The 12,296-nt window shown below is 34.6% G+C and overlaps 1 protein-coding gene across 8 annotated transcripts in view; it reads right to left on the bottom strand.

Annotated features, from left to right (window-relative positions):
* The window catches only part of LOC150093682 (beta-1,3-galactosyltransferase 5-like), a 100,241-nt gene that overhangs the window by 11,654 nt on the left and 76,291 nt on the right, over positions 1–12,296 (bottom strand). For 2 of the 8 annotated variants that reach the window (XR_016550309.1, XM_090412804.1), the window contains one exon: positions 3,707–3,983. The exons of the other annotated variants lie outside the window; for them this stretch is intronic. The gene's annotated coding sequence lies outside the window, so the exon portion shown is untranslated. The remainder of the gene's footprint in view (positions 1–3,706; positions 3,984–12,296) is intronic. 8 annotated transcript variants of the gene reach the window in all.

Raw genomic sequence — 12,296 nt, forward strand, 5'->3', positions numbered from 1 at the left:
GCAGAAAGAATTAATCCATATTCGACTCAATCTCATGATTTCAAACTTGATTCGTCCTGGTCTGACGGGAATACACATTTTTTATAGCTCGAAACAAGTATGTTTAAAAATTGAACCTAATTTCGGGCCTCGTGAAAAATAATTTAAAAATGTAATAATAACGATTTCTTCTGGAAGTGCGGGAAAAGCATTACAACTTTCAAAATAACGCTCAAGAAATCTATTTTACGACATATTTAGAAACAAAATGTAGACGGTAACTGCCATTTGTAAGTATACTAAGATAGCTTTTATATTCTTAATAGTTTCGATAGCAGACAATTTGGAAAAAAAAACTTTCTTTTTTTTTTTTGGTATATTGCATCGTTAAATACGATACATAATCTGAAGAGTAAATGCATTTTCAAGCGAATGATTTGTTATTCACGATCAACCACGTAGCAAAACTTGAAAGCAGAATGGAAGATAGCAAAAGTATGTGTAAAAGTAGCTAAACAAAATCTGTATGGGAAGATCGATATAAGAATATGAAATGGGTAGAATATGAATATGGGAAGATATTCTGAATGTCAGGAGAAAATACATTGAAAAACTCTTAAATGGAACAAGAAGTGACAGAACGGTAGTAAAAGCTACCCAAGAGAAATGCAATCAAGAATACTTATCAATATGTGGAGGAAATCATCAGAAATCTGAAATATTTGTGGAAAGGCTCTTGGAGCAGATGATATTCGATCAGAAATGCTCAATGTAGAGGTTTAAAATTCTACTGAATAAATAGAAGGACGAATTCCAGATACATTACAACTATCGCATCTATAAAAGAGAAAATAAAACTGATTGCTAGAAAATAAAACTTGTCAGTTATGCAAGCGTAATCGAGAAGATGCTAAGATAAATGTGAAAGAGAAATCATTGAAGAACAAGCCAAATTTAGACCAAATATGATTTTTTTAAATTTTAATATAAATTTTAAAAACAAATCATGGGATTATAACAAGGATATGTATTTAAGTTTTATAGATCTCGAAAATGCTTAGAGCAAGGTTCTACGGGAAAAAAAAAAAATATATATATATACATATATATATAATATCGACTTAATTTTCAATAGATAATCTCATAAGTAAGATTTAACACAAATTTTAATGAAGTTGAAAATTTAAATATACGAGAAATTGATCAAAATAATAGTAATAGTAGTATACATGACAGTGTTTGATCCAATTTTAACTTATGGATTTAAAAGATGAGTTAGAAATAAAACATTTGTTCAAAGACTAGATACCACAGTCTTTTATCAACTCGCATTCAAGAATGTGTAAAAAGAGCCAATCTAAGATGGTGTGGTCACGTAAACAGAATAGTAGGAGAAAGGTTAGCGAAACAGACGTTTGATGCTACGAAGGCAGTAAAAACTATGAGGAAGACTAAAGTATAGTAAAATTGATAGATATTGCATTGAAAGACTGAAATAAGTTCTGACAGCATTGGAGATCCGACAAATAAAAGATTAATTTAAATGCTAGTAATAGGATACATAGGATACATATTTGATTATAACGATCATTAGTGTCTCAACATCATCATCAAACCTTGTACAGACTTTATTTTAATATAAGTATCAAATGTCATATGCATTCAAGTGTTAATGGCATATTTAGCAAAGACGCAACCGGATAATATATTTATTACTGTTTTCCCACATTGTAATCCCTAGTTCAGGTTTCTCTCTCTCTCTCTCTCTCTCGCTCTCTCTCTCTCTCTCTTCCATTATTTTTTAAGAGCTTTTTGAGAAAGAAAACACTTCAAAGACATTTTCGTAATCAGATTTCCTGTTCGCTAAAAAACAACTGAAAAAAAAGAAAAGAAAACAGAACAAGGAATGAAGCTTTATAAAATATTAGAAAGAAAATATAAAGGAAAAAAAATGAGGCAAAATACAAGCAGATTATAATAAATATTTGAAATTTCGGCTTATAATTTACTCAATGGCAGTTGAAACAACAGACATGTAGATGTGTGCTCAGAGTGGACACACGTGATCGTGACGACAAACGCCACGATCACGTGACGAATAATGGCATTCGTTAACTTCGCTGTTTGCCTTTCCGAGGAAATTTTTCATTCCATAAGGGAAAAAAAGAGCCCTTGGAATGAAATTAATTGAATAGGCTGTAATATGACAAACATTACATTAATTATTCGGTAATATTTAGCAAATAATTAAACCGAAATATTCCTGACTTACCCAACGAGAATTGTGTGCAAGACTAGCGGTTAGTACAGTACTTAGTCGACACTCGTAGATGTACACATAACTCGACAACAATGAGCACTTTTCTAGCTTCGAAATGGATCACGTGACACCATGCAACCGAGGCAATTTTCTATTTTAATACTGTTAAGTACTAATTTCCTCAGCTTACTGAACACCTCGACGCGCTTTGTGTATGTGTGTGTGTGTGGGTGGGCTGGGGGGAGGATACTGGTCATTGGTTACGGTAGTGGAACTTTAAAAAGTTCCTTTACATGCATTCGTTTGTTGGCATCTACAATGAAAACAGAAAAGGGCAGTAAAAAAATTAAATTTGCAAGAAATCAAAGTGAAAGTTATACAGGCATATCCAAGGAATACAGAATAACAACGCTGCCATTAAGGGAAAACAATAATATATATATATATATATATATATATATAATAAATTCGCATAAACTAGAAATTCAGTGTGCTGACATGTCATATATTCTGTCACTTTATATTGACGATATACATAATAAACAATCAGCTGGTAAAGACCAATTAATATCTACTGTTGCTATGGGAACATGGAAGCTATAACGTTACATCCGTCTTGTTCTACTGAAGTCGGAAACACACCTACTCATCTGCTATCAGACAGATGACAGCAAAACCTAATGTTGCATTATTCTCAGAATGATAAAAAAAATGACGTTAAACATAACTTCAATAGAGCTTGCTGTATTATTTTACTATAATTTCATTAATAACTAAGATGCCGTTAAAATACACCAAATTAAATTTCCTAAAATGACTGTAATGAATTTAAACGCCGATAGAAGCTTAAAATTTTTTTTCAGCGTATAAATTTTTGTTTCTGCGAATAGCTCTTACTGTCAAGTTATAAACTCAAAAACCTACATGTTTTTGAATATTTTACAAGCTCTTTTTGGTAATTTTATATGTTTTTCAGTCGATTTTTAAGAGTAATTCTCTTTTTTTTTTGGGGGGGGGGTGTACCTCGATATTATTCACGATATCTTAATTTTCGCATTGTTGTTCTTTTTTAAAACTGGATTTAAGTTGCTTCTCAAATTTATCACTTGCATTAAAGATTTCCCAATCGTGTATCTGTAATTTCTTTACCCTCCACTTTCGAGTGAAACGTCTACCATTTGGTGGGACAGTGGAAAGCGTGTAACAAAGTGCGGCCCTGTAAGAAATAGGAAGTGCCTATCTTCTCTGCGTGTCGATATTTTCTAATAATGGAAAAACATAAAAAAGAAATTTACCATTTAATCCAACGATAATTAAAGAAATAAATATTCGGTAATTGCACTTTAAGTAAAAAAAAAAAAAAGTTAGGGGGAAAACTGCACATTCTAAATATTAATTAAAATATAATGCATTAATGACATTAAAGTATAACAAAGATTATGATAATTGCCATATAAGATGACCTACCTAAGAAAAGCGTGCCAATGAAATTCAAACCATGAAATATTTGCCACTTTAGACAACGCCGAAGTTCGAGTCATCATCACAGCCACTCCTATACAAGAATACAGTCGTGTTTTCCGTCTAACGTCACTTAGAAAACTTCCTTCCTTCTTCTTAATATAATACTTAATGTGTCCTTGGAAACCTGTTTGTTGAAATTTTATCTCAAAAGCGTCGTGATCAGTTGCTTTTAACACAATGTGGGAACGTTATTGATCTGGTTGTGACTGATAGAATATCACTTTATGTAAAAAAAAAAAGTAAACGTGTTTGGACAAGAATAAAAGGAGATTAGTGTACTTTATAATGCATGTTATTATTATTATTATTATTATTATTATTATTATTATTATTATTATTATTATTATTATTATTATTTTAAATAACTACTTTCAATCTTTGGATATGAGCAATGAAACGTGGAAGATATGAAGTGAATTTACTTTTCGAAATAGCTGAAAGTTAAAATAAAAATGGATAATAAAAAATTAAAATGACTTTGAGGGATAATACGGTTCCTTACCATTTAGACTTGTGAGTTTGTCTTTAAAAAAAAACAGGTTACAATATGCTAAAAAATTCTCTAAAACAGATTAGCCTGATTTTAATTCATACATACATACATACATAGCTCATGGCAAAAACATGATGTTAAAAAAGAGAATCATGATGTCATTATATATTAACAGAATTGAAGAATTTAAAATATTTTAAGTTAAAACTATGAAGGAAAACACAGATCTAATCCAAGAAGTTGAAAATTAAAATAAGAGTTAAAAGTAAAAGTCTTAATATGTTATAATAAGGAAAAGAAACATATATATCATTATAAATTCAGATCTAAGTTAATCCAGGTCACATCTTCAGGAGCCGCTTGTAAAAAGTCATTCCAGTCATTCTGATAAGCACGGAAGATGCATTCTGTTCCACTTATAGAGAGTATCTCCACATAGGCCATGATTTGTCCGAATTCTATTTAGTACCGTCCATGTTTTGCGAGGTAGATCTGATCCTGTGATGATTTGATCACCTTTAAAGATTTTATGCAAATGTTCTTTCGTATTTTCCTTCCATGTTTCTTCCCACTTTGATAAAGGATTAAAATTATTTAGCACTAGTTCTTCTGCTGCTCGTAGTGATGGATGGCGAGATTTCAATCCATTGACCATAAGAGTTGAGAGATCCTGATGAATAGATAGGTTCGGATTACCAGCAATTTTTTGGAATTCACGGACTAAAGAATTCAATCTACGTAGTTCTGTAGGAATAATGCCTGCTAAAAGAGGTAACCAATATGTTGGGGTCGATCTAATAGAGCCTGTAATTAATCTTAAGGTATTGTTCAATTGAGAATTGATAATCCTTGTGTGAGGGCTATTTAGCCACATAGAAGCACAATATTCAGCACTTGAGAATACCAAAGCAAGGGCTGTTGTCCGAAGAGTAGAGGCTCTAGAACCTCAGGTAGTGCCACAGAATCTCTGTGGGATATTATTACGTGTACTTAGTTTATATGCCAGGTTTGAAAGATGTTGCCAGAAAGTGAGAGAAACGATAGTCCCTAAGTATAGTCCTTCTTGGTGCCAAGAAAAGTAAGTATATCTAGAGGTATCAACTAGGTCTACCTACTCACTGATGAGACCTCAAAAAAGATTGAAACCGGTCTGGGTAGTGACCTTCTCTCTCATAATGTTGAACAATAATACAGCCCTTAGGAGCTAAGTTCATATTATGAGTAAATATCAAGAATAGTGATCGGAGCTTGCTCCACCCTTTCTATGCTTGCACTACCTTAAAGGATCAGTTGCTGCAGTATCCAGATATTTGCTTAAGCTTGGAATCGCCGAACTTTATATAGTTTCTATATTCAGCTACGAAACAATATGGGATGTAATATCCCTTAACTTAAATAAGTTCATGTCGCGGAATTGAAGCCTTTGGCTCTTCATATAATTAGTGAAACTATTACTTTTAGCCATTAAAACTTATTAGAATCTATTTTGATCGCTATTTGAATCTAATCCTAAAATACAATGAAAATTGTATATAATATTTATATACAATTACAATAGAGTATTAAAAAGTTAATTATTTTTAAGTTAATAGCTTAAAACCAAAATAAAATCATCCTTCAAAACTGCGTACTTGAACGAGGAGGTCGGTGGCGATTTTGATGAGAATGGACGTGTTACTTTAGATCGAGTCTGATTACATTGCATACAAGGTTTCTCGGTAATCTCACATTGCACTGATGCTAACACAGTGTGATTCCTACTGTCTCCCCCTCTTCACGAAATGTGCAAGAAGCCATATGGCCAGCAGGCCCCACCTGCAATGACGACCAGTGGTGGTATTAAGGTTTTATAGGGAGGAAGGTTTCTAACTGTGGCCAAGTGAGATACTGATACTCCTTTTCCCAAATGATAATTTGGGATAATGATACTTCTTAGAACCTACTTCTTAGTAGGTTCTAAGAAGACTTTGCTAGTAGACCAACTCAGTCTACAGGACATTTGCTGGCAGGCTTCAAGCCCTGCGGGATTATACACTGCTAGTAGTCCGTCTAGGTCTACAGGATACTTTGCTGGCAGGCCCCCGGCCCTGCGGGATTATTATACTGCTTTTAACCCATTTCTGCTGGCAGGAAATCGCCATTTTGACATGGACAACATCAAAGATCACATCCAGATCCTTAACAAGGAGCAGTCTCTAGAAGTGCTCAAACTTATAATAAGCAAATTAGAAACTGACCGGCCAGGATTTATAAAAGAATATATTCACTCTAATGATCAGGATGGAGAGGAGGAGGAGAATGAGATCTCATAAGAGGATCTCATTGCTGCTCTGTCATCAAAATCCCCAAAGTCTCATTGTTGCTCTGTCACCAAAGACCCGATGGATGAAGACATACCAACATTAGAAGTCCCAAGGAACACCAAAAGGTTCCACCAGTAATACTAAAGGACAAGGACAAATGGACCACTGTCACAACAGCCCTTAGGAAACACAAAAGTGCATATTCCTGGGGAAAAATCAAGATGAAGGAGTCAAAATCTAACCAGCCTCAGTCACTGACTACAGACAGCTGACAAGATTAATGGATAACAAGAGTCTTCAATATCATACTTTTGCTTTACCTAGTGAGAAAAATCTCAAGGTTGTGCTTCGCGGAGTGACCGAGGGTGTCACCTGTGAAGAAATCACCACTGATCTTATGAGTCGAAACCTAACACCAGTGAAAGTGAACAGGATGCTCAGGGCAGATAAACGGCCAATGCCACTGATACTCGTAGAAATTGATAAGAAACAGAAAGAGATTTATGAACTAACAACGATATGTGGCCTCAGAATTTCTACTGAACCACTAAGGAAGAAGTCGACAGCTGGGCAGAGCCATAGGTGCCAAAGGTTTGGCCATGCCCAAAAACTTTGCAAGGCAAATTACAGGTGTTTAAAATGTGGCGAGGGCCACCAGACCGTCATGTGTACAAAACCAAGATCCACTCCAGCTAAATGCGCCAATTGTGGAGGACCTCACCCCGCAAACTACAAGGGATGCATTACACACCCAAATAACCGAGGGTTACGAAAAACTACCCTTCCAACACACTTCAGCGATGCTCAAGACAGCCGTGCTAGTCACACCCCAGCCCAAACTATCTCTAGCCCGACAACTCAAGAAAGGAAACAAATGCCTAAAATTTATGCAGAGGCAGCACGAACAAAGGCTACTCCATCTCATGACCATATAGGCCCGAATCTAACATCAGTACTAACTGCCTCACTAGCCACCATGTTACAAGAATTCAGTATGACGAATCCTTCGCCATCCTCCACGAAAAGATTCCTACAAGGTACCCACTCAATTCTGACAGCAATTCCACTCAATTCAATGAATAGAAGAAAATTCCACCCCAACTCTCTCATGATAACTGCATGGAATGCCAACGGACTCAAAAACAAAATTCTAGAACTACAAGAATTCTCTCACAGGCATAATCCTGACATAATACTGATAAATGAAACACATCTCAGACCAGCTAATAATCCCAAATTACGGAACTATACTATGTACAAAACAGATAGACTCACCAGCAGCGGAGGAGAAACAGCTATATATATTAAAAACTACCTAAGCCACAATGTTCTGACCAATCCCCAAACCAAGAACCTAGAGATAACAGGCCTTGAAGTTAATACCAACAATGCTGGCAATATCAAAATCTATGCTGTATATAATCCACCCAGCATTCCATTGCTGGTATCTGACTTGGACTCCATTCTCGGCTTCACAGACTCCATCATCATGGCTGGTGATTTGAATGCCAAACATACAGCCTGGCATAGCTCCACAATCAACGACAAAGGTCGAACTCTAAATCATTACTCAACGCAACATTCTATTGTTGTAACTGGACCCACAGAGCCCATCCATCACAGCTCAACTGGAATTTTTGCAATTGCCAGAAAGTTTGGAATCTCACAAAATATTATATCCAGACTCTGGGCAGCTTTTCAAACCAATGGCATGTGTTCCAAACCCTCGCTCTACCACGGAGCACGAAAACAGATTTTTGGTTATAATAGCAAAATGTAATCGACGCACTGCGGCAGGGCAGCTTGCAAGTCGGTTCCATTTAAGCACAGGTACGCTGATAATATCTCGACAAACTTCTGCAAGACGTCACAGACGCAGTTCCTTAACTACGTCCTTAGGAAATTTGTAACTTTTGCCAAATACGTATTGCAATCTAATTTGTACGAAATTTATAACACAATTGTTTGTGTAATATAATTTATTAGTACACTGGAAATAAATTTATGTTCCCATTTGACCATAGTCTTTTATACTTTTTTTTTTTCATATACAGGTAAAAATGCAGTTTGTCTGTAGCTTTTGAACACCATTGCAAAAGTTCCATCCTTAACCGACGTTTTGTTCTTATAGTTCTTATAAGAACTGGGCGATGGACTGAGTCCTTGACTCTTTATCCCGTCATCTGAATGAAGTAAATCTGTGTGGATGGAGTGTTATTGAGCTAAAAAGCTCTAATCATAGCTGGGTAACGGCAATAGCCGAGCCTCAGTTAAAACTTCATTGGCTAGCATTGCCATTTGTTACCCTGGAAGTCCTAGCATCCCGACATTTTGTTGTTGCGTTATGCTTCAATTGTAATATTATTATACAAAATATTTAAAGGTATGAACTATATTTACAGAATTTGGAAATATTTTTAGATTTAATTTTTTTTTAATAATTAATTTTTAATAAAATATAAGTATCTATATTATTTCTAAGAAAACTAAAATTCCTGCATTAATAAACTGTATAAAATTAAATGAATGACGTTCCATATCACCAAGGCGCCTTGTTTGTTGCAAAAATGATAGTTCTCTCCGTCAACTCAGGTCTGTTGTCATAGACTGGGAAATCTTGATATTCTGATCCCCCCACCCCTCCGATTTTCCATTCACTACCAATAAGCATCAATTCTCTTAATGATGTTGGATCCTTAGGAATTGCTCCTTTTTGTAGATGGGGGAGCTGATTTCTCAAATTAGATCTAGTGGTCCTATGTACACATACGACTTAATCTCGCCAGCAATGGCTTGGGGTTAATTCTGATTTAGTGCTTGGCACACTACTAAGATAAAGGCCCAGGTTACATGATCACTAAATAGTAACTTGAGTGCGACATTTAGACAAATGAGAGGATGATTAATATTTTTTTAGGATTAATTCGTTATTAACTTTACTTAAATATATGATAATAAATTATTTAAATATATTTAATTAATGGTAATATTACAAATACTATAATTTGAATAGAAAATATAATATAATGATATGAAAGAATTATATTATATTTTCTGTTAAATTCTATGAACAGAAAAAAAGAGGTTTTGTCCTACTTCACTTTAATTGAAAGTGTATTGTTCGAGGGGGGAGTTTTTGTACTAGCGAGGTTCTGTCCTCGATGCTGGCAACCTACGCTATATTATATAAAATTGAAAGAAAATTACAATGAATTTTTTTTTTAAGTAAGCATTATACATTCTACAGAAGCTTTTTTTTAATATAATCTTAGGGCCTTATTCATTTCATTGCTTTTTCATTATAAACGGTTTATTTGATTTTTTTTTATACAGAGAAGTGGGTGGGACTAGCCTCCCGGATCACGAATGTTAGGCCTTCCCCACTTTGTTTTTCTTGATTTTTTAAAAATGTTACAGCCTTTTTGCTATATGTTATTTACCTTGGTTTGCATGCTTTTATTTTCCTGTTTTATTGTACATGTTTTAATGTTCATTTTTAATTTTATTCGTTTTTTGTGTGTGTGTGTGGGGGGGGAGGGCGGGGGACTTTTATTTAAGAATGAAAAGTCAAAAGAGTGTTTTAGAAACACTTGGCGGGTCAACAACTAAAGCTGGTCAACTGGAATCTTCTTTGCTATCTCACTCTTATCTTATTTTACGTAATCCCTCCCACTTTCCCCGAAATCCTCAGTATGTCCATTGCACTCTAAAGACAAATGATGAGACTTTAACTCAAAAATATATACCTAGTATTTTATATACATGTACATATTTAATATTTTTCTTAAATTCTGTAATAATTCTTTTATATCTATATATTTATATAATACTTTATATAATATAGTAAAAGAAGGAAGCATTGTTTTATAACTTTATCGAACTTGAAATTTAATTAGAATGAAAAAGTACACCATTTATTTTAAATTATATATAATTGTGATAAGGAATTAATTACTTCTTCCCTATGTGGTGGCCTGGATAAGAATAGCTCAAATGCAGCTCATGCATGTCGTACGAGGCGACTAAAATGGGTATCCAGGGAGGGTAATGGATGGCTAATGAAGTTTTAACTGAGGCTCGGCTATTGCTGTCATGATCAGAGCTTTATAGCTCAATAACACCCTATCCTTACATTCTTCTCTTCAGATAACGGGGAATATGAAAAGCATTCTTGCTTCGCCCATCTAGCCAGTCCTTTTAAGGACTTTAAGGTCATTCATACTAGAACAGTCATTTCGCCTTAGTGGAATGAAATATAATGATAGTATTAAAAAGGGGAATATAATCCCTTCTTAAAAACAAATTGAGACCATTGCTAAGAGAGGAGGGGAAGATATTTGCGAGATAAACATTTCATTAGCCGCTCCACCAAAGTAGTTAAATTTCAAAATGCTTATTACTCTCAATTGAAGTATACGTGACTATTATTGAATTCCTTTTCTAGAAATATAATATTGACAGAGAGTAATTTTCTTAGACATCCGGAGCACTAAAATTATATCTCGTAAGATGTTTATTTTCAACCCTCTTTAGACTTTCAACCTCGACCTTAGATCTACAGGTACTGAAATTAAAACTCTTAAGAGGTTTAATTTCAACAGTTTGCAATAGCAAGAAGGCGTGTGTATCACTAAATTATTCGAAATATGATTCAAAGTTAAGATGTAATGACTATTAAGTAGTGAATAATAAGTTTGTTCAATAAAGTGGCCGTTGGGAGTCAGTGTATCTCTAACTTCATCAGTATTTCAGCGAGAGAGCTGAAAAAATATTGCATTTTCTAATTCCAAACAAAGTGGAAAGAATTGTTTCGTGGTTATGATAATATAAATAAAAGAAAAGATTTTTAAATTATAGTTCATTTTACTTATATTTCATTTATATTCATTTATTTATGGTGTTCCTCATCTCCTTATCATCTAACGGCACTAATAGATAATCGGCTTCATTTATTTATTTTTTTTTTCGACGGATAATATATGGAAAGTATTATGAAAAGAACAATTCATTTATATTTTCTTTTTTCTGGTAAACAGGTTAATAATATTGGTATATAGTGCAGGCCAGAAGGGTAACGAGTGTGGTAAGAAAAGCAAAAGCGGATTATGAAAGGAAACTAGCTATGCAAGCTGAAGAGAATCCCAAACAGTTCTTTCAATATGCTGCAAGCAAAAACAAACCTGTACACAGCAGAATGATTTTAAGGAATGGCGATGGTAAACAGGTCACTGAATCAGGTCACTGAATCGATATAATAGAATTACTGAGTGAGCACTTTGCAAGAGTATATCATCCAGGTGGTGACATTGAAAGAATGAAGGAACCATTAGTTTATACGGGAATTGTAATGAATGAAGTGGCATTACAGAACCTTAATGTGAATACATCTGTGGGATTGAATGGTATACCGGCACGGGTCTTACGTGAAGCGGCTAAACAATTATGAGTGCCCCTGACCATGTTGTTTAATCTGAGTCTCGGGTCTGGTTTAGTCCCGAAGGTGTGGAAAGAGGGGGGGGGGAATAGTTCCAATGCATAAAGGAGGATCCAAGACTACTGTTGCAAATTACCGACCGATCAGCATATTAGGAGTCGTTGTCAAGGTCTTGGAAAAAGTAGTCAAGGGATGGATTAATGAAAATGAGCTACTGTACTGGGGACAGCATGGCTTTGTAAAGGTTCATGCCTCAGTAACTTGCTCAAGTTTTATAACACAGTGACGGCTGAACTGGATAAG

The sequence above is a fragment of the Typopeltis vanoorti genome, chromosome 23, assembly GCF_054136105.1.
Source record: "Typopeltis vanoorti isolate ZY-2024b chromosome 23, IOZ_Tvanoo_1.0, whole genome shotgun sequence".
Lineage (NCBI taxonomy): Eukaryota > Metazoa > Arthropoda > Arachnida > Uropygi > Thelyphonidae > Typopeltis > Typopeltis vanoorti.